This window comes from Lissotriton helveticus, chromosome 4_2 (genome assembly GCF_964261635.1).
Source record: "Lissotriton helveticus chromosome 4_2, aLisHel1.1, whole genome shotgun sequence".
Taxonomy (NCBI): domain Eukaryota; kingdom Metazoa; phylum Chordata; class Amphibia; order Caudata; family Salamandridae; genus Lissotriton; species Lissotriton helveticus.
The window spans coordinates 131,351,627-131,373,733 of record NC_136064.1 but is presented as its reverse complement, the minus strand read 5'-3'; positions in this window follow the sequence as shown (position 1 = coordinate 131,373,733).

Below are 22,107 nucleotides of genomic sequence, written 5' to 3'. Positions count from 1 at the left end.
GGACCGGAAACAAGCTTCCGAGGACCGGTTTCTGGCATTCCAGCCGTCTTCAGCCCAGCTTGCTTGAATCCAGTGGCAAAGTGAGCAAGGGACTCACGTCTGAGCATACCCTGCCACACTTATGGCGGCCAAAAGCGGTACAAAAGGGGGTGGTGATGGACGGAGCATCTGAATCAATCAAACACTCACACCCAGTCAAAAGATCTAGGTTTAATCCATCACCGTTCTTTAGCCCACTCTGCCACCCCAGTTCAGACATGTCTATATGCAAATCAGTCTGACCCTGTGCCTCATGGGAACAGTCCAGCCCGAACTGCCAAGCCATGCCTTCCCTGGACCGGAAACAAGCTTCCGAGGACCGGTTTCTGGCATTCCAGCCGTCTTCAGCCCAGCTTGCTTGAATCCAGTGGCAAAGTGAGCAAGGGACTCACGTCTGAGCATACCCTGCCACACTTATGGCGGCCAAAAGCGGTACGAAAGGGGGTGGTGATGGACGGAGCATCTGAATCAATCAAACACTCACACCCAGTCAAAAGATCTAGGTTTAATCCATCACCGTTCTTTAGCCCACTCTGCCACCCCAGTTCAGACATGTCTATATGCAAATCAGTCTGACCCTGTGCCTCATGGGAACAGTCCAGCCCGAACTGCCAAGCCATGCCTTCCCTGGACCGGAAACAAGCTTCCGAGGACCGGTTTCTGGCATTCCAGCCGTCTTCAGCCCAGCTTGCTTGAATCCAGTGGCAAAGTGAGCAAGGGACTCACGTCTGAGCATACCCTGCCACACTTATGGCGGCCAAAAGCGGTACAAAAGGGGGTGGTGATGGACGGAGCATCTGAATCAATCAAACACTCACACCCAGTCAAAAGATCTAGGTTTAATCCATCACCGTTCTTTAGCCCACTCTGCCACCCGAGTTCAGACATGTCTATATGCAAATCAGTCTGACCCTGTGCCTCATGGGAACAGTCCAGCCCGAACTGCCAAGCCATGCCTTCCCTGGACCGGAAACAAGCTTCCGAGGACCGGTTTCTGGCATTCCAGCCGTCTTCAGCCCAGCTTGCTTGAATCCAGTGGCAAAGTGAGCAAGGGACTCACGTCTGAGCATACCCTGCCACACTTATGGCGGCCAAAAGCGGTACAAAAGGGGGTGGTGATGGACGGAGCATCTGAATCAATCAAACACTCACACCCAGTCAAAAGATCTAGGTTTAATCCATCACCGTTGTGTTTGCAATTACCGCTCTAAGTGTACTGGGGATGCTCAGACGTGAGTCCCAGGCACTCCACACCACTGGAATCAAGCTAGCCGGGCTGATGAGAGGTGTTACCTCGAAACCGGGCCGGTCCTCGGATGCTTGTTTCCGTTCTGGGAAGGACATGGCTTTTGTAGTTCGGACTGGACTGTTCCCATGGGGCACAGGGTCAGCGCTGATTTGCATATCGCCATTGTCTAACCCAGGGTGGTGTGGAGTGGAAAAACGATGGATTTGGGCCCAGATCTTTGGACTGGGGTGAATGTGTGACATTGATCCACATTCTGTCCATCACTGTTGTGTTTGCAATTACCGCTCTAAGTGTACTGGGGATGCTCAGACGTGAGTCCCAGGCACTCCACACCACTGGAATCAAGCTAGCCGGGCTGATGAGAGGTGTTACCTCGAAACCGGGCCGGTCCTCGGATGCTTGTTTCCGTTCTGGGAAGGACATGGCTTTTGTAGTTCGGACTGGACTGTTCCCATGGGGCACAGGGTCAGCGCTGATTTGCATATCGCCATTGTCTAACCCAGGGTGGTGTGGAGTGGAAAAACGATGGATTTGGGCCCAGATCTTTGGACTGGGGTGAATGTGTGACATTGATCCACATTCTGTCCATCACTGTTGTGTTTGCAATTACCGCTCTAAGTGTACTGGGGATGCTCAGACGTGAGTCCCAGGCACTCCACACCACTGGAATCAAGCTAGCCGGGCTGATGAGATGTGTTACCTCGAAACCGGGCCGGTCCTCGGATGCTTGTTTCCGTTCTGGGAAGGACATGGCTTTTGTAGTTCGGACTGGACTGTTCCCATGGGGCACAGGGTCAGCGCTGATTTGCATATCGCCATTGTCTAACCCAGGGTGGTGTGGAGTGGAAAAACGATGGATTTGGGCCCAGATCTTTGGACTGGGGTGAATGTGTGACATTGATCCACATTCTGTCCATCACTGTTGTGTTTGCAATTACCGCTCTAAGTGTACTGGGGATGCTCAGACGTGAGTCCCAGGCACTCCACACCACTGGAATCAAGCTAGCCGGGCTGATGAGAGGTGTTACCTCGAAACCGGGCCGGTCCTCGGATGCTTGTTTCCGTTCTGGGAAGGACATGGCTTTTGTAGTTCGGACTGGACTGTTCCCATGGGGCACAGGGTCAGCGCTGATTTGCATATCGCCATTGTCTAACCCAGGGTGGTGTGGAGTGGAAAAACGATGGATTTGGGCCCAGATCTTTGGACTGGGGTGAATGTGTGACATTGATCCACATTCTGTCCATCACTGTTGTGTTTGCAATTACCGCTCTAAGTGTACTGGGGATGCTCAGACGTGAGTCCCAGGCACTCCACACCACTGGAATCAAGCTAGCCGGGCTGATGAGAGGTGTTACCTCGAAACCGGGCCGGTCCTCGGATGCTTGTTTCCGTTCTGGGAAGGACATGGCTTTTGTAGTTCGGACTGGACTGTTCCCATGGGGCACAGGGTCAGCGCTGATTTGCATATCGCCATTGTCTAACCCAGGGTGGTGTGGAGTGGAAAAACGATGGATTTGGGCCCAGATCTTTGGACTGGGGTGAATGTGTGACATTGATCCACATTCTGTCCATCACTGTTGTGTTTGCAATTACCGCTCTAAGTGTACTGGGGATGCTCAGACGTGAGTCCCAGGCACTCCACACCACTGGAATCAAGCTAGCCGGGCTGATGAGAGGTGTTACCTCGAAACCGGGCCGGTCCTCGGATGCTTGTTTCCGTTCTGGGAAGGACATGGCTTTTGTAGTTCGGACTGGACTGTTCCCATGGGGCACAGGGTCAGCGCTGATTTGCATATCGCCATTGTCTAACCCAGGGTGGTGTGGAGTGGAAAAACGATGGATTTGGGCCCAGATCTTTGGACTGGGGTGAATGTGTGACATTGATCCACATTCTGTCCATCACTGTTGTGTTTGCAATTACCGCTCTAAGTGTACTGGGGATGCTCAGACGTGAGTCCCAGGCACTCCACACCACTGGAATCAAGCTAGCCGGGCTGATGAGAGGTGTTACCTCGAAACCGGGCCGGTCCTCGGATGCTTGTTTCCGTTCTGGGAAGGACATGGCTTTTGTAGTTCGGACTGGACTGTTCCCATGGGGCACAGGGTCAGCGCTGATTTGCATATCGCCATTGTCTAACCCAGGGTGGTGTGGAGTGGAAAAACGATGGATTTGGGCCCAGATCTTTGGACTGGGGTGAATGTGTGACATTGATCCACATTCTGTCCATCACTGTTGTGTTTGCAATTACCGAGGAAAAAATTAGGGCTCCCTTGAACAAATGTCTTTTAGCTGCCCGCTTCTCCAAACTTACTGGACAAAGATTTTTGATTACATCACATTCATATTGAAGATGACCCCTATGAGAGAGTTCTCATACTTCTTACTATGGCCTCTGGACCCCCAACTCATCTGAGACAATTACTGCTTCTTACTGAATCTAATGCTTACTCTAGCTTGCAAGCTAATTCTTTCCAACTAGAAAAACTTTTCAGCAGTCTCTTTCCCCAAATGGCTGGAATGGCTCTCTTTCCTGTGAGGCGCTGACAACATTGCTCTCCAAATCTCTCCATGGAGAAGCTCACGTCTCTCAAAATAGCAGGCGCTAGATTCGAAGGACTTTGCCTACAACCCGCCATGATCCATCCTATGACTTCCACTCCTCCTCACTATCTTCACACACTGTGCTTTCTCTGCCAACACATATCAGTGCTCCTAGCTATTAACCACGAACACTAGCCACCACTCCGCATTCTTGTGTGACACATTTTTTAGCTCTATTCTGTGCATACCTGGGGACATGGGTGGGCTTGTTACACCCCTCTTGCCCAATCTTATTTCTCTTATCAACAGTCATCATGTGTATAATGCTGTTCTTAGGTAAGAACGTTATCCAATCAACATACTTTTTTCAGCACCTATGATCATCGTTACGGTATGGTCTGTCAAGCTCACCAAAACACACATGCTGTATGGGTATGTACCTCTTACCTATGCTGCATCTTCAATGTATTTTACTGCATAACTATATCAGCCTTTCTCCTATTTGTCAATTATCCACTGTTCCACAAATCGATGCACAGTCTGTACCCCCTTCCCCTCAATGTATTTATCCTCTCTAACTATACATTTGTTCTGTTTACCACTGTTTACCTCTACCTGTAAAAACTTAATCAAATACTCTGAACTAAAAAAAAGTGTAACTTTACTACTTTTTTTTATTCAAAAAGGTAAACTGAGACCAAAAGTCTAACTTTACTAGAAGTAATTTGCCTTTGTAAAATTGATAAAGTTAGATTAATGGTCTAAGTTAGACTTTTGGTCTAAATCTATCTTTGCGAATACTGAAAAATAGTAAAGCTAGACTTTTGGTCTAAGTTTATCACCAATCAATCTGTGGCAGAATTATTCCGCTGTTTTACCAGTGTGATGACCACAGGAACAATGCAAGGCTCTGTCAAGAGGTTTTGCAAGTGTGGGCAAGATTTGCTGGTCCCTGGCTCAATTCTGGACACCAGGGAGCATTCCGGTGCCATTTTGTAATGCCAGTGGTTGGGCTGCTTCTTGAGTTTCTACTTGAGAAGCAAATAAATCAACTCAATAATCCCTGTTTGAGTAAATATTCTACCCAAACCGATGGTTCAGGTCATTTTTAGAGCTAAATGCCCTTATTTTGTTTTTTTTTTCCTTTTTTAGCAGGAAGAAAATGCCACAGTACTCAAACTTCCTTTCCTGTCCAGAAGGCTCTTCCCAGTGCTGTCTTCATTTCCTGGTAATTTTTCAAGGTGAAAGGAACACTCTCTTTGCCTGAAATTCCTGCTGCACTGCCATTGGATTCTAAGGATGTTGTTTTTTGTGATATCACAATCAAGTAAGTTAACATTTTGTATAAGGGAGATGTTTTCTAGAGGATGTACACCAGTATGTCCCTGTCCTTACTAACATCGTGGGCATTACCACCTCGCCCCCCTTTCCTCTTCCATGGACAGACCACTTTTTAATCCCTATTCTCTGGGATTTACCCATAGTACCCCTTCAAACCGTCAAAATTCTGGTTACCGACAGGCGTTGGCACAAGCTTGTACCAGCTGAATGGGCCACCATTCTTTCAGACTCTAGCCCGGTCCTTTCCACAGATCCTGTCACTGCCGATGAACAGTTCAACTCTTGGATCACATCTTCTTTAGACAAACTTCTCCCTAAAACCACCACTCTCAAACATTCCAAACGAGTGCCCCCCGCTCCTTGGTACACTCCAGAGCTTAAGTCTCTACGACAGGAATGTAAGAGAGCAGAACGTTCCTGGAGGAAGGATAAGTCTAATGTAAAGAGGGAGGCCTACCTGACCTCTTTACAAACTTACAAGATCGCCCTATGCAAGACAAAAAGTATATTCTTTCAAGAATAGAGAATTCTGCTTGCTCCAGCAAAGAGTCTTTTACTATCCTAAAAGAACTCCTTAAGATTCCAGACCCCGGACCGAGAAACCCACCAGACCCTAAGGCAGATGAGGAAAAATGCCATCAACTAGCTACCTTTTTTGAAGAGAAGATCCAGAAAATCCTCGACTCGATCCCGACCATAAATTCGAGCGAGGAAAAAGAGATCTTCAACACCCCTACCTCCCCCTGCCTATCTTCTTGGGGACAAGTGACCGTCGAAGAGGTTGAAAGCACGTTAAATATCATTAAAAGCGGATCTCCCAGGGACCCTGCGCCGCTACGTATCCTTAAGGAAGTAGCGCCCATTATTGTTCCCCCCCTTACCTATCTTATCAACGCTTCATTGCAACAGGGAGTCATTCCCCCTAGCTGGAAGGCGGCGGTCGTAAAGGCGTTATTAAAGAAACCATCTCTTGACCCTGTGGACCTGGCCAACTACAGGCCAATATCCCTTCTCCCTGGGACTAGCAAGATTGCCGAAAAACTTGTGAATAGGAAACTATCACAATTTCTGGAAACCAATAATCGGCTAAAAAGCTCGCAGACAGGCTACCGCCCAGGGCAGGGCACTGACATCGCCCTCCTTGCAGCGGTGGAGGAGGCCAGAGCACTTTTAGACGCAGGAGGATCAGTGGCAGTGATCCTCCTCGACCTGTGTGCGGCCTTCGACACCGCCAACCACCAGCTCCTTATCCAGCGGCTTAGGAGGGTTGGTGTGGATGGTGCCGCACTGTCTTGGCTCTCGTCCTTTCTGGGCCAACGCTCCTTTCAGATCTGGGAGAATAACACCCGTTCCTCCGAAACACCCCTCCAATGTGGCGTGCCTCAGGGCTCCTCCCTGAGCCCCACATTATTTAATATCTACATGTCCCCATTGGAGGAGGTTGTCAACCCGTTCGGAGTGAGTATCGTCAGCTATGCTGATGATACACAATTAGTGGGTCCTTATCTCACCCAAGTCAACAACCTGCGGACTTATACAACTGTCTGACGCAGATACAAGGTTGGATGAACAGCTCAGCTTTAAAACTGAACGGTTCAAAGACTGACATTCTCCTCCTTGGTCAGAAAGGGCTCTCCCTCCCACAGAACATCTGGCCACCCTGTCTGGGCTCCCCCCAGACCCGAAACCCGAGGTGAAAAGCCTGGGTGTGTGGCTCGAGACTGATCTGTCATTCACCACACAAGCAAAAAAAATAGCTGGGATATGCTTTGGGCTCCTCAAGTCAATGAGAAAGATTTTGCCCCTACTTCCTCCCACCTCTCAAAAACTGTTAATACAAGGCCTGATACTATCTAGGCTAGACTACAGTAACTCCATTTACCTAGGCGCCCCTGAGGCAACTTTGAACAAGCTACAAAGGATCCAAAACGCCGCTGCTCGGATCCTCACTAATACTTCTGCCAGAGCCTCGGCCAAACCAGCCTTGAAGCTCCTCCATTGGCTCCCAGTGAGGGAGCGAGTGAAGTTCAAAGCCCTCTGCCTGGCCCACAAACTGTTTCAAGACAAGGGCCCTCTCATTTTAAGAAAATTCATCAGACCATATAAAGCCCCAAGATCCCTCCGATCTGATCAGGAGTTTCTTATTATCATCCCCAGAGTCAAGAAGGCACGCTCGGGTGGAAGGCGCTTCTCGGTTCACACCGCACGCCTTTGGAACGCACTTCCCCGCGACCTGAGAATAGAATCAAACTATTTATGCTTCAGGAAGCGGTTGAAAACCCATCTCTTCCCTTAACTCTGTCCTCCCTTAAGTCTGACCTTCCCCCCCCCCCCTTTTTCCATTGACCCCCAGTTGCAGGGATCTTAGCGCTGGGATACCTACGGGTGACTACGCGCTTTATAAAAAAATTTAATAATAATAATAATAATAATAATGTATGTGTAAGGTAGATGTGTACAAGACAAGCCTTCCTGCCATCCTTTAGTCACAGTCAGGCATGTAATACCTGCAGTAATGTAACTATGCAATGGTGTTAGCCTGTCAGATAGAGCCTTTGCAGCATGGAGGTATATGTTGGGTGCCTCTGTAGTTCAGCAGTCATCAAACGTTATGTTATTTTATGTTAAATGAATTTATATCGTGCACAGATACTCAAAGAGTGTCCCAGTGCGTACTTGAAAGAGGGAGACAAAAACTAGGTGTGCTGGAAGAGAAAGGTCTGTAGCTTTTTTTTAAGGGAAGCAGGATCTTGGATGCTGTGTGGCGCCAAGGGCAAACATTCCAAGCCAAAGTAGCTTTCCGCACAAAAGAGCTCACACCGAGTCTTTGACGTTCCCTGACAAGAGATGACACCAGAGTGAACCATAGTTCTCTCACCAATCTGGAGAAGGAATATGAGGGGGAAGACTGGAAGGGTAGCCGACCATGTAGTGTAAGTGTATACCAACAGAAAGAACCACTTCCCACAATAAAAATGAGAACCACCCCTACCTTTTTCAATCCCTGAACTTGGTTGAGGACCTCACTCCTACCCTTCACCAACCCCAAGACCACCCGAGAACAGTACGGTCTTTGTCCAACTAGTACCCAACAATATAAAAACAATTCACGATGTCAGGAGAGCCAGATAAACACCCCGTCCAAATCTAGGCTAGGTGGCTGAGTATGCAGATTTCACCTGTGTCATTAATCATTCAGTTCAATTAGTCAACTCAAACGTTCTTGTGGTGACGTGATTCATGTTCATTTCGGCATTTGACAAAGTTAAACCCTCCATCTCATCCCACCAAGTTAATAGACAATGCAGAACAATTATTCACAGCCTGGTAAAATGGAAGTCATTTTTGTCTAGCGATGCCATCTCCTCATGGTGCGGGAACCCTCTTGCAAGAGGATCACGTTCAGGCTCCTCACCCAAGCACACAAAGCACTCCACGACATGGGCCCCGAATACCTCAGCAACCGACTTTCGTTCTACACACCCACCCGCCACCTCCGCTCCACCAACCTCGCACTCGCCACCGTCCCACGGATTCGCAGAACCACCACCGGTGGAAGATCGTTCTCCTACCTGGCAGCAAAGACATGGAACTCCCTCCCCGCACACCTACGACTGACCCAGGACCATCTCACCTTCAGGAAACACCTCAAGACCTGGGTATTCAGCGCCTTGAGACCCTCACAGGTGAGTAGCGCGCTCTACAAATGTCTGATTGATTGATTGATTGTAGGTCAGGAAATGCTTTCAGCTACTTTGAGGGATGCTTTAGCACTGGTAAAGTTGTATGTCTTCCCTTTGTGAGTGATTTTCAATTTGGCAGGGTAGAGGAGGGCATATCTAATTTCCGCCTTTTGGAGAATTGTTTTGGTGGGTAAGAAAACCTCCCCTCATATGGCGGCCGCTGCGCGGTGAGGAGAGCGACCATTGACTCTGTTTACAGCTTAGGCTACTCCCCACGCCACACAGCACCGCCTGGGTGTCCATGGTTCCCAGCCCTGCTGCTGTAAGTTTGCTGTCCCTGGTTTCCTCTTCCTTTACTGCTGTACTGTCCCTCTTTACTTAGCTGCCTATTTTCATTACTGTATTGTGTCTCTAAGCCTGCATTTGTTTAGCTGTTGTTCCCATTTCTGTATTTGCATTTCTTTGCCGTTTCTTATTCAATACGTCTTGCCTGTTCTCCCCCTTTTTGCCTCCTGTACCCCCTCCCGATCATGTTTCCTGCCGCTGAGTACCCTGTGGCCCTGCCTCCCTGCTCGCCCATTCACTGCCCTGCTCAGACCTCCCAGCTGCTCCTCCTCCCCAACTCCCCTCATATGGCGGGCACTGAACCCCTCCTCGGCACCCGACATTGCCATAGCCATCCTGCACGGCTACAAGATCACCTGCAGGGACCGCAGCAATGGAGAAGGAGGAGGAATCGCCATCATCCACAGGAACACTCTCAGAGTCTCAACCAACATCAATGACACCCTCAGCACCACCAAACACCTGTACTTCCAGATCCACACAGATCCCAACACCACCCTCAAGGAAAACCTCATTTACAGACCCCCAGACCCTGACCACAGTTCAGCGAATCTATTGCCGACCTCATCAGCACACACGCCCTTGCCTCCACTGACTAAATCCTTCTCGGGGACCTGAAATTCCACCTCAAGAACAACAACGACAACAACTCCACCACCCTCATCCACAACCTCGCCAACCTTGGACTCAGACAACTCGTCACAACACCCACCCACTCTGCCAGCCACACGCTTGACCCCATATTCTAGCAAGCTCCCACGTATCCTTCAACCACACCACTGAACTCCACTGGACCGACCATCGCTGCATCCACTTCACCTTCCGGAAGCCCACCTCGCACCACCACACCCAACAGATCCTCCACTACTGCTGGAGCAAAGTCACCGAAGACCAGCTAACCACCTCCCTCACCCAGAGCCCACCCACCGACCCCACCGACCCTGACACTGCTGCCCACAACCTCAGATATTGGATCGACAACTGGCCCCGAACAAGAAACTCTCCAACAGACACACCAGCAAGAAAGCCAGCTGGTTCACTGAGGACCTCCAGGCCTCCAAGCAAACATGACAGCTTCAACGTCATGACCACCCCGTCAACCACTGAGACCTCCGTCCCCACAGCCACCATCTGCAATGTTCCCCTGCTCTTCTGGACCAACATAAACAACAACATCACCATCAAAATCATGAACACCATCCACTCCGGATCTCCGACAGGCCCACACCACATCTTCAACAAAGCCAGCACCACCATCGCACCCCATCTTCGGAAAGCCATCAACATCTCCTTCGAGACAGCGACCTTTCAGAGAGCTGGAACCACGCCAAGATCAACGCCTTACTCAAGAAACCGAAGGCTGATCCTAAGGACCTCAAGAACTTCTGGCCTACCTCCCTGCTCCCGTTGCCGGCAAAGGTCACTGAGAAGACCATCAACAGACAACTGACCCTTACCTCAAGGAGAACAGCATCCTGGACCCGTCCCAGTTGGAGTTCAAAAGCAACCACAGCACCGAAACTGACCTTATCGCCACCACCGATGATTTCAGGGCTCTGCTGGACAACGGAGAAACCACGCCCTCATTCTCCTAGACCAGTCAGCCGCCTTCAACACTGTCTGCCACCACACCCTACGCACACGCCTCCATGACACTGGCATCCGTGACAAGGCTCTGGACTGAACCACCTCCTTCCTTTCCAGCAGAACCCAGAGCATCCACCTCCTCCTTTCCACTCCATAGCCATTGAGATCATCTGCGGCATACGCCAGGGCTCATCCCTCAGCCTGACATTGTTCAACATCTACATGGCACCGCTCACCCACGTCACCCTGACTGCATGACCTTAACATCATCTCCTACGCCGACGACACCCAGCTGATCCTCTCCCTCACCAAGGATCCCCTCACCGCCACAGCCAACCTCCATGAAGGAATGAAAGCTGTCACTGAGTGCATGAAGAACAGCCGACTGAAGCTAAACTCGGACAAGATGGTCGTCCTCATCCTCGGCTCTATCCCTTTGGCCTGGGACGACTCCTGGTGGCTGACCGCACTGGGAACAGCACCAACACCCACCGACCACGCACGCAACCTGGGATTCATCCTCAACTCTACTCTCTCCATGACAAAGCAGGTCAACACCCTCCGCATGCTCCATAAGATCGACGGGTGGATCCCTACCGAAACAAGAAGAACAGTCTCCCAGGCCCTCATCAGCAGCAGGTTGGACTACAGAAATGCCTTCTGCGCAGGAACCTCGGCCAAACTCCTGAAATGACTTCAACACATTCAAAATGCCTCTGCACACCTGCTCGACATCCCTCGCCGCAGCCACATCACACCCTACCTGCGAGACCTGAACTGGCTCCCTGTCAACAAGAGGATCACCTTCAAGTTCTTCACCCACACACACACAAGGCACTCCACAACACCAGACCAGCATACCTCAACAGACGACTCACCTTCTACACCCCCAACCGCCTGCACTGCTCCACTAACCTCACCCTCGCCACCGTCACCCGCATCCAAAGAGCGACCTCCGGCAGCAGATCATTCGCCCACCTCGCCGCCAAGACCTGGAACACCCTCCCCAGACTCCTACAGCAGACCCAGTACCTGCTAACCTTCGGAAGACTTCTCAAGACCTTGCTATTCAAGTGGTAGCAGCATCCCCCACAGAGCCTTGAGAACCTCACGGGTGAGTAGTGCACTCAACAAATGTTATGATTGATTGATTGATTGATAGCACATTGCCTCGAAATTGATTTTCCTCCCGTTCCACAGAGAGGTGCAAGACCACATCTCTGTCTTTGTAATTGAGCAGCTTTGCAATTATGGGTTGTGCTGGTACACAACCCATAATTGTTGGCAGAGGGTCTTGCCAAAGAGGTCTTTGAACATCCGCTTGAAGTAGTCCTCCAGGTTATCAATTGCTGTGGATTCTGTTACACCCACACTACACAGATTGTTTCTCCTTAATCGGGCCTCAAGATCTTCATTCTTGGCTTGGATGACAGACAGAACTTTGTCCATCCTAAGTACCTGCTCACTTGTTGTAGCTTGGTTGTTGTTAATGTCGGAGACCCCAGTTTCGAGCTGGTCTAGGCGGTCTGCATGTTTGTCCACCCTCTAACTCATTATGTTGAGTCGGTGTGCCAACACATCCAGTTTGGCATCAATCAATCTTGAGGCTTGTTTTGACCTCAACCAGATCTCCTTCACGTCTTCATAAGGTCCCGCCTCTCCCATGGAAGGGCCTGAGTCCTGTTCCACAGCTGTTCTATTTCTGTCCTGCATGAGGAATTCTTCCTTTCAACTGGGAGTTTAGCTTGGCATGTGTCAGGTGGACATATTTCGTATAAACCAGAGAGTCTGTGTTCACTAATAGCAGTGGAACTCAACTCTGTTTTGTTGTAATGCACATCTGTAGAAGTAAATTTAACTAGTTATGGCTTGCTGCACTGCTCCTTGTCTCACCATCAGTGTGTCCTCAACTTGGTGTACAGATGCCCCATAGGCAAGTTCAGCATATGCTTTACAGGATGATGGGCATCTAAAGAGGACTATAAGGTAAGAGATTGACCCCTACCTTGGCCCTTCAAAGATAGGGAGCCACGGAGGCCACAAAACTCACCACAGGAAAATCCAGGTCCCCCTGTTCACGCTCCGCAAACACAGCATCACTGCCACCCCTTCTCCCTGCCTGACTGAGCAGGGGCAGGGGTATAGTCGGACATCTCTAACCGCTCCGTCACAAGCATAGCCCGTCCGAGGGACGTGACGCAACGGTTCTGTCATAAGCGTCGGAGTGCCGCGTGGCCCCCCCGCCCTTTAGCGCTGCGGCGGAATAGCCGTCGCAGCGAAGGGGTTAAAGTCTGTAAGCTGTTGATGATTTTTCAGCATTCCAATGCAGTACCAGTTAAAGCCCTCATGCAGGAGGTACCAGCAAGTCACAAGCATAGCCCGTCCGAGGGACGTGACGCAACGGTTCTGTCATAAGCGTCGGAGTGCCGCGTGGCCCCCCCGCCCTTTAGCACTGCGGCAGAATAGCCGTCGCAGCGAAGGGGTTAAAGTCTGTAAGCTGTTGAGGATTTTTCAGCATTCCAATGCAGTACCAGTTAAAGCCCTCATGCAGGAGGTACCAGCAAGTTTGAATTCAACCTACTAAATGTTGCAATGTCTGTTTCTGTGAACACATCTAACATGGGCTTCGATTGGAATCCATAGAGCATATTATCAAGGCCATTCTCGCCGCTTTATCGGCAGTTTCCTGCCAATAAAAGCAGCGATAATGTATCGCCTGTCCTTGATAATATGCCCCATAATTTTTTACAGCATCTTTGTAAGTCATCTTTACAGAAAATGAACTAAAAGACTATGAAATGCTTTTTAGTTTGTTATAAAATATTTGATAGAAAATGGTTGTCTCTGCTATAATTATCCCTGATAAGTGTACGCAGACTGGATATGCATGGTTCACCACATTAATCCAGTATCCACCTGTTTCCTGCATTTAATTTTTTAATTGTGATTTCGTATATCAGTGAGCTGTATGAGACCCAGCTCCGCACATGTTTCATGGTGCAGTGAGAAGGTGCAGGCTTTCTGAAGTAAGCATTTGTGTCATTTGTGCATTTAGATCTTTACTCTCTGTTTGAAAGCACTACAAACCCATTGTTTTTTCAGTGTGTTCTATTACTTTAAAAAACAAAAATAAATATTGACTTCTAAGAGGATCAGCTATTTGAATTTATTTCAGACTATGTGATTAGAACCGGCATCACTTAAGACCACCATCTATGCATGTTCAAATATTGTGTATTTATGTATATATGTGGTGTTTGCATTGCACAAACTCAGCTTGAAGGAAGCAGAGTCACGCATACTCAATCTGTGACTGGAGGAAGATGTTTGTAATTAGGATTATGGTTCTGACATCTGCAAACAATGATTGCCCTGATGTTACTCTTCCAAACTCAAGGAATGGTATTTCTCTTTGATTAGATTGAGCATTTAAGAAAGCAAAACATGTATTTTTTAGCCAAAACATGTAGCAAACATAATTGGACATTCCAAATGCTGCTGTGGGGCACCCATGCTTATGATTTTAGGTGTGGGTGATTCAATGTAGTGACTAGGTCACTGGTGTATTTGCTGTTATGATCAGAGCGAGAGTAAACAGGTGCATGTGGGTAACTGACTCACAGGTACACCCTATCATCCGGACGGTAGTCTAATTCTCAGCTAGGGAAGGTCCAGCAGGTGGTGTGCATGGTGTGAGATGATTGGGTTTGGCTGTAATTCAGCTTTTTTATAGGTGCCAAGTTGAAATTTAGCAATCCTCAAGTCTGGAAGCTAAAGTGACATACTGCTTTTGGCAGCACCTGTAAATGACAGCTCTGGGGTGATGTTCAGCCACAATACTCATTAGGAGTGAGACATGAGAGTGGGGTCCTCTCAAGGGGCCCAACTAGACCAATGCCGTGTGGGGGCACTACGAGTTTGAATGGGCGGAGCAGAACCATTTTGTTTGCTTGATAAATATTCTTGCTTTCTTGTTTAACTCATTATTAAAATCTCCTTTAAAATGCTCATTTTTAGACTTAACCACAGATGACCCTTTCTGTGTATCTGAACTCTGCTCTATGGACTCTTATTTCCGAGTCAACTGCAAACACTGACTTTAAAAATACCTTTTTTAACCAGAGGTTTTTCCTAATATTTTTTTTAATTTTTTTTTATTACACACTCAAATAAGCTTTATTCGGTTCTTTTGTTTAAAACCATAAAAGCAGGAAGTAAAAATACATACATGTATAAATGACTCAACATAACATGCACATAGTAAGAAGGAACCAAAAAAAAAAAAAACAGACGAAAATCAATTTGACAATTCAGCTAAAAGAAATGGGACGTGCAAAATCGAAGAGAGTAGAGGGTTAGTGGTACAAGGTTCATAGAGACCCTTTTCACCAAAAATTGTTGTTCAATGGCATTTGTCTTAGGGACGGATGTGGTCGGGGGCCGGGATAGAAATCGTACAGGTCCCAGATGCAAATGGGGCCGTCTCCCTCTTTGGGCTTGGAAGATCGCAAATAGGGGACAATGTTCATACTCTTGAATTTAATTAAAATCAGGTCGCCTGGGATGTCTTTGGGCGACGTACCTAGCCACCCCACCCTCCTGACACTCAGAATTCCACCATCTAAAAGAGATGGCAATGGTCTGTTTTGTTTTAGCCAGGAAATGGTTTTGTTTAACAGGTCTTGGTGAGTTTCAAATTTGCTCTGACTAGGTACAGGGACCCCAGAAAGAACAGCCACGTAAGGGGCGGCTTCTGGCGGTAAGTTATTCCGGAGTGCGGTCCTGGGAACTCTATGGGGTACAGGTTCAGAGTTAAAGGTAATGTTCCGACTTCTTGGATTAGGTATAGACATAAGGGGTTCAAGAGTTTGAGCTTTCGTACTTGTCGTGGGCTTGAGCTTTTCATCGTTGCTGGGGAGAATGGGGTGAGTGTGTATAGCAGTTTTTTCAATTGGAGTAGAGTTCCTTAGTATTGTATTTTCGATACTGGTCAACCTATCTCCCAGATCGTTGATTTTTGTGACCAGAGGCGATAACGCAGATATTAACAGTTGTTCGATCTGGGCCAGTAAGGTCAGTTGAAGTGGTGATACGGAGTCAGGTATTCTGTTCGCAGCCTCAGTCGGCAATAATATAGGTGGGTTGGAGGGAGATAATGAGGGGCTAGTGCACATTTTGTCGGCATTAGATGAATTCTCAGTGTCATTGTCTTTTTCCTCAACAGCATCTCTACCCGCTATAGGGGGGGTAGATACGTCCTGGACGTAATTTGTGCCACACAAGGCATTCAACTCCTCCCAGATGGACATATTGAGAGGAAATCGGAGAAACAGTACAATGTGAGATCAATAAGAAGGGGAAATAAAACAACTCGGTACCTCCTCCTTCGTTGAAGTCAAGTGGGGTGGCCCGTCCCAGCCTCCTCGTGCCTCTGAGGGCCACAGAGGGCCCGCCCTTTGCCCGGGCTTAGCCCGGCGTCCCGCGGAGCGGAGCAGAGCGCTGCTTTTAGGCGCCTCCTGGCGCTTCCGTGGTGTCAGAAGAGCAGCGCCGCCGCTAAGGCTGCCGGGTGATGTAGTCCCGGGGCGGCGGCGCTGTGGGCTGCACAGGTGGACTCCTGGCGGTGGTGGCTACTGTGGGGGCCTCCTCGCCTCCCCCCTTCACCAGAACGGTAAGTACTAATGTCCCCCGCACTCCGCTGAGCAGAGCGCTGCTTTTAGGCGCCTCCTGGCGCTTCCGTGGTGTCAGAAGAGCAGCGCCGCCGCTAAGGCTGCAGGGAGATGTAGTCCCGGGGTGGCGGCGCTGTGGGCTGCACAAGTGGACTCCTGGCGGTGGCGGCTACTGTGGGGGCCTCCTCGCCTCCCCCCTTCACCAGAACGGTAAGTACTAATGTCCCCCGCACTCCGCCGAGCAGAGCTCTGCTTTTAGGCGCCTCCTGGCGCTTCCGTGGTGTCAGAAGAGCAGCGCCGCCGCTAAGGCTGCCGGGAGATGTAGTCCCGGGGGCGGCGGCGCTGTGGGCTGCACAAGTGGACTCCTGGTGGTGGCGGCTACTGTGGGGGCCTCCTCGCATCCCCCCTTCACCAGAAAAGTAAGTACTAATGTCCCCCGCGCTCCGCCGAGCAGAGCGCTGCTTTTAGGCACCTCCTGGCGCTTCCGTGGTATCAGAAGAGCAGCACCGCCCCTAAGGCTGCCGGGAGATGTAGTCCCGGGGCGGCGGCGCTGTGGGCTGCACAAGTGGACTCCTGGCGGTGGCGGCTACTGTGGGGGCCTCCTCGCCTCCCCCCTTCACCAGAACGGTAAGTACTAATGTCCCCCGCGCTCCGCCGAGCAGAGCGCTGCTTTTAGGCGCCTCCTGGCGCTTCCGTGGTGTCAGAAGAGCAGCGCCGCCGCTAAGGCTGCCGGGAGATGTAGTCCCGGGGCGGCAGCGCTGTGGGCTGCACAGGTGGACTCCTGGCGGTGGCGGCTACTGTGGGGGCCTCCTCGCCTCCCCCCTTCACCAGAACGGTAAGTACTAATATTTGATAATCTTGCTGTCTTTTTCCTCAGTAAGGTTTTTTCTATTTTTCATAACTTGTTTGAGAATTATATTATGTTCTATGGTGTAGAGTTGTTGGTACTGCTTAAATTTAACAAACTCTTCTCTTCAGAATGCTTGCTGTTTGTGTGAGAACTATCAGAGTTGGAGCAGAGATTCACGCTGAATTCTGTTTTTACCTAACCAGAGTGAGTTTATTGAGTTTGTAGGGCTATCTCCATCCCACATTAATAACTAGATTTTGAACAAGTACGTTAGGCTTTTCTCCAGCAATTTCCATTCAATTTTAAAATTTAGATGTAAACATTTGTTTATGGATTTTTAATTAACAAGAAATATTTTGATTGAATTTTGATTGAGCTATATTTTTGACTTCTTCCCTTGTTTAATCACATATATGTGTCTTGTTTTTATTGGGATGATGGAGGTAGATCTGTCTACTTTGGCTTGTCTTACTATAGCAGAGATGAAAGCTATGCAAAAAGTAAGATAGGTGAAACCAGTCACTAAAGTTGGCTGCAGGACTGACCAGGACAACGTTTGTAGATGTTTGATAAAGTTGAGACTGAGGATTTATGTTTAGTGAAGGGAATACTCCGTCAACAATATTTGCATGATATCCCATGGTACTTGTATTAAGATGGGCAGGATATCTGTCATATGTGTGCGTAGGTAAATCTGACAAACTCTAAATCAGGGTTGTTAGTCATGTGTTTGATCTCCAGAGTATCGGATAAATTGCTGACGTTTTTCTATGGCGATCGCACAGATGGGGCAAGAAATCAGGTTCACAGCTTTTTTGCTGTGCTCAAAACTGGTTCCATGAGACCTCTTGAAAAAGGTATCCATATTCGTGGAGCCCTAAACATCCTTTCCCCAAGGCAGAAGGTAAGTAACACGTCTTACAATGATGATCCATTTGATGCAGCTACCATTTGCTTCATTGCTTTCAACCTGATATCGTGCCTAAGCCAGGTCAAGCAGATCAGTGTAAATTTCCTGTCCAGTTACTTTTGGCCAGAGATTGATGATTGTTGTTGCTCAGTACCATTTTATCTATTGTTCTATCTGCATTGGGTAGATATTTATTTTTTTACTGAACGATTGTGGGTACTGCTTCAACTTGGCATACACTTCTCTGGTATTGCCTGTTGCTTGTGCTTTACCTTGCAGGAGATGTTCTATCCCCTCCCAATTAATAACCCCATAATATAAAGAAATGTTAAAAACATAGTGATTTCCTGCATTGTACATTTTGTGTATTCTGAGTAATAGTGATAGCACATGCATCATTAGAATTGTGGGTTGTGTGTAATTTTGAGATGATAATGTGTTTCATTGCTCAATAAGAAAAGAATGAAAACAAAGCTTACTCAAAGAACAAAAATCAAGTGCATGTTGAATCAATCAATCAATAAAAAGCTTTATTCGGTTACATAAAATAACCATAAAAGCACACGATAAAAAAACATATAAAAAAAGTACAGGGTAAAAGTCAATATTTACACCAATTACAACCATTCTTCATACACAGTAAAAATGTCATTGTCATCATTGTCACATCACAATAGATTTCCAATATCTAAAAACATTTTTTAAAAAGGCGGAAACAGAGGCGACAACAAATATTGTATATAATTGTTGGAGAGCCACAAAACCTGGGCGACACAACCAAATGTTTTCAAAACTGCAACAATCCCTCTTTTTCTCTGTACATAGTAAAATTTACAGAAAAATAAAACATGAATGGTGGACTGATCAGAAATATCATCACACGCGCATTTACATAGCTGTTTTGACCAGTCATTGATATTGGGAAAACTTAAGGATCTGTCCCAATGCGAAAACGCATCAATAAAAGTTTGTCATAGTCATTAGTTACAAGGCATAGGTATGGCCGGATATTAAAAGTTGTTAATGTAAGGTTGTGTGCTTGTACCATGACCTTACTCAATTCAGCATTCATTTTTTGTTCACTCAGATAGCGCAAACAATCGTTCTTAAGATCTTTCCTGGAGTGCCTTGCCATGGTGGGTGGATCATGATAAAAATCTTGATGGCCTATACTATATAAAAACTTTTTAACATAAGACAGCCATCTAATATATGCCACTCCATCTAGGCCCATACAGTCTAATAAGATCCGTCGATTAAACTGTGTTTCCTCTGTTGTCCATATCCTTTGCTACAACAGAACCGGCTACGTTTTTAAAATATCTTTCAAATATGGCAAACCTACTTCTGTGTAGCATATGAAGGAGGAAGTGCCATTAGGGACCATTAATAAAAATCTCAGAAACATGTTTTCAGCTACCTGAAGGGAGCTTACATTTGCATGTCCCCAAACTCCCGCACTATATGAAGCTACAGTATCGCTTTTTGCCCTATAAATATTCAATAGTTCCACCTTGGAGCTTCTGCCTAATTTCCTACTAAAGTTAACGAGTGCAGATAGAGTTTTAATTTACAGTAATCTCCTAGGTTTTACAGCCTGCACCCATGACCCCGTACGGTCAAATAAAATACCTAGATAGGGAAATATCTTAGTGTTTTCGATCCGTTTCCCCTCGATAAAAATTGATCTTGTCCTAATACATCCTGCTCCACAATTCCTAATAAATGTTTAGGTTGAATTAATAGTAAGTCCCCGTTCTGTCATAAAAGTCATAAAGCTGGCAAAAACTCTTTGAAGTCCTAGTGCTGTGCGAGCCATTTGGACCATGTCGTCAGCATATAACAATGCGGGAATAGGGAGGTTGTTACATTCCTTAACTAAAATCCTTTCCAGGTCGTTTATATATAAGGTAAAGAAGAACGGGGCGAGGACGCACTCTTGCGGCACACCATTTCTTACATTAAGATCACCGGTACATTCCCCTCCACCCCAAATCAGAGCCTAGCATTTGCCCCTAAATATAGCTTTCTTAGGAAGGAAATTAAAACTGCTTCAACACCCTGCTCCTCTAAAATCAACCATAGTTTATTGTGCCTCACACAGTCAAATGCCAATGATAGATCGCAAATGCCCAATACAAGGCTCCCCTTTTTGCTTTAACATATGTATTTAATATAATTTCTAAATTCAAACCTTGCTCAACAGTGCCTAGCTTCTTGTGGAAGCCAAACTGTAGATCACTCAACACTGACCTTTCCTCTGCCCAATCCTGGAGTCTATTCAATATGACACGGCCCATAATTTTCACAGTTGAGACCAACAGAGATATCGGACGATAACAGGCCGGGTCAGACCTGTCTCCTTTTTTAAATATTGGTACCAGGATGGACTCGTACCATGTCGAGAAAAGACTGTCTGAGGTCCACGCATTAAACACTTGTGTCAGCAATGGGCCCCACAAGGTGGTATTAGCTTTAAAGATGTCAACAGGGACACCATTGGGCCCGGCTGCCTTCCCGCCCATACTTGAGGCAATGTCTGAATTTACTTCATTTAGCTCATTGTGGAGCAAGTTTCCTGAAACCATAAGGCAGCTACCTGGCTCTGCCACAGTAATTATATTACTATATGGCCCTGAGCACGGCTCATCGTACAGCTTAGAGAAATGCTCTATCCACTGGTCCTCTGGAAATGCCACCTTAATAGTCGCTGCTTCATTGTCCCTAAAAAAAGATGCATTAACTGCCTTCCAGAAGGCAAAAGAGTCTCTTGAACTGGAGGCTTCACGAAGAGTTATCCATGCATCTATTCTTAGCATATCCCTTCTCTCTTTTAATGCACGTTTATATTCTCTCCGTGCTTCTCTAATCTCATTCATATCCGTTGTTTCCCTGTGCAGGACATTCTTAAGCTTTCTAAAGGCCTTGGTACAATTTGGGTCAAACCACCCTTTTTATCTTTGAATCTTTTTCCCATTATTTCCATTGGCTGTGAGAGCCCTCTTTATATAATCTGTGATGTGAGTAAAACCATTGACAATTCCTTTCGATGAGATGGACTCATCCAAGCAGGCAATCATATTAACATAGCAATTTGTTACCACATCAGCCGTAAAATCTTGAGGTTCCACTTTATCCCAACATAAAGATCAACCATTTTGCCTGGATAATAATATATTCTCCATAATGGGGTTACGTCTATCGCACTTGCTCTCTTCCTGATCAAAAAGAATACCCACACTCTGAGCAAAATGATCGCTCAATACGATCCTGTGATTCTGAAAATCTACAATACTAGAGCTATAACGTGTTGAGACCAGGATAAAATCTATTATGGAAGAAGTTCCACAACCAAAGGGTTAAAAAGAACAGGGGGTGTATTTAGGGTGTTGGCGAATCCCAGATCAAGTTGAAATATTTCATTTAAACTATCGCCATACCTTAAATGCGGGAAATGAGAAAAAGTGGTCTTGTTATCATATGAAATTACGCAATTTCCTGTGTCAGTATAATGATAATATTAAAGTCACCCCCCAAACTATAATCAGGTCTTCACTCCCTACATCTTGTAGGTGTTGCTGGTGGGAACATATAGCTCTTATGATCCCTTCTATTTGATTAAGCGGGACATTATTATAATAGTTCATCAATATTACTGTGCAACTACCATTTACCCTTAATCTAATAATCTGATAAAAACAATCCTCAAATAACATATCAATTTTCTTAACATTTACCAAATTAGAAACATAAGTGTAGAGCCCCCTTTTGGCCCTGCCATGTAAAGAAGGAACCACAGGTGTGTGTAGAGTTGTATAACCGGTGCTATGAATTGGATCAACCACCCATGTTTCCTGCAAACTTATCAAATCAAACTTCAGAATACACACCTCC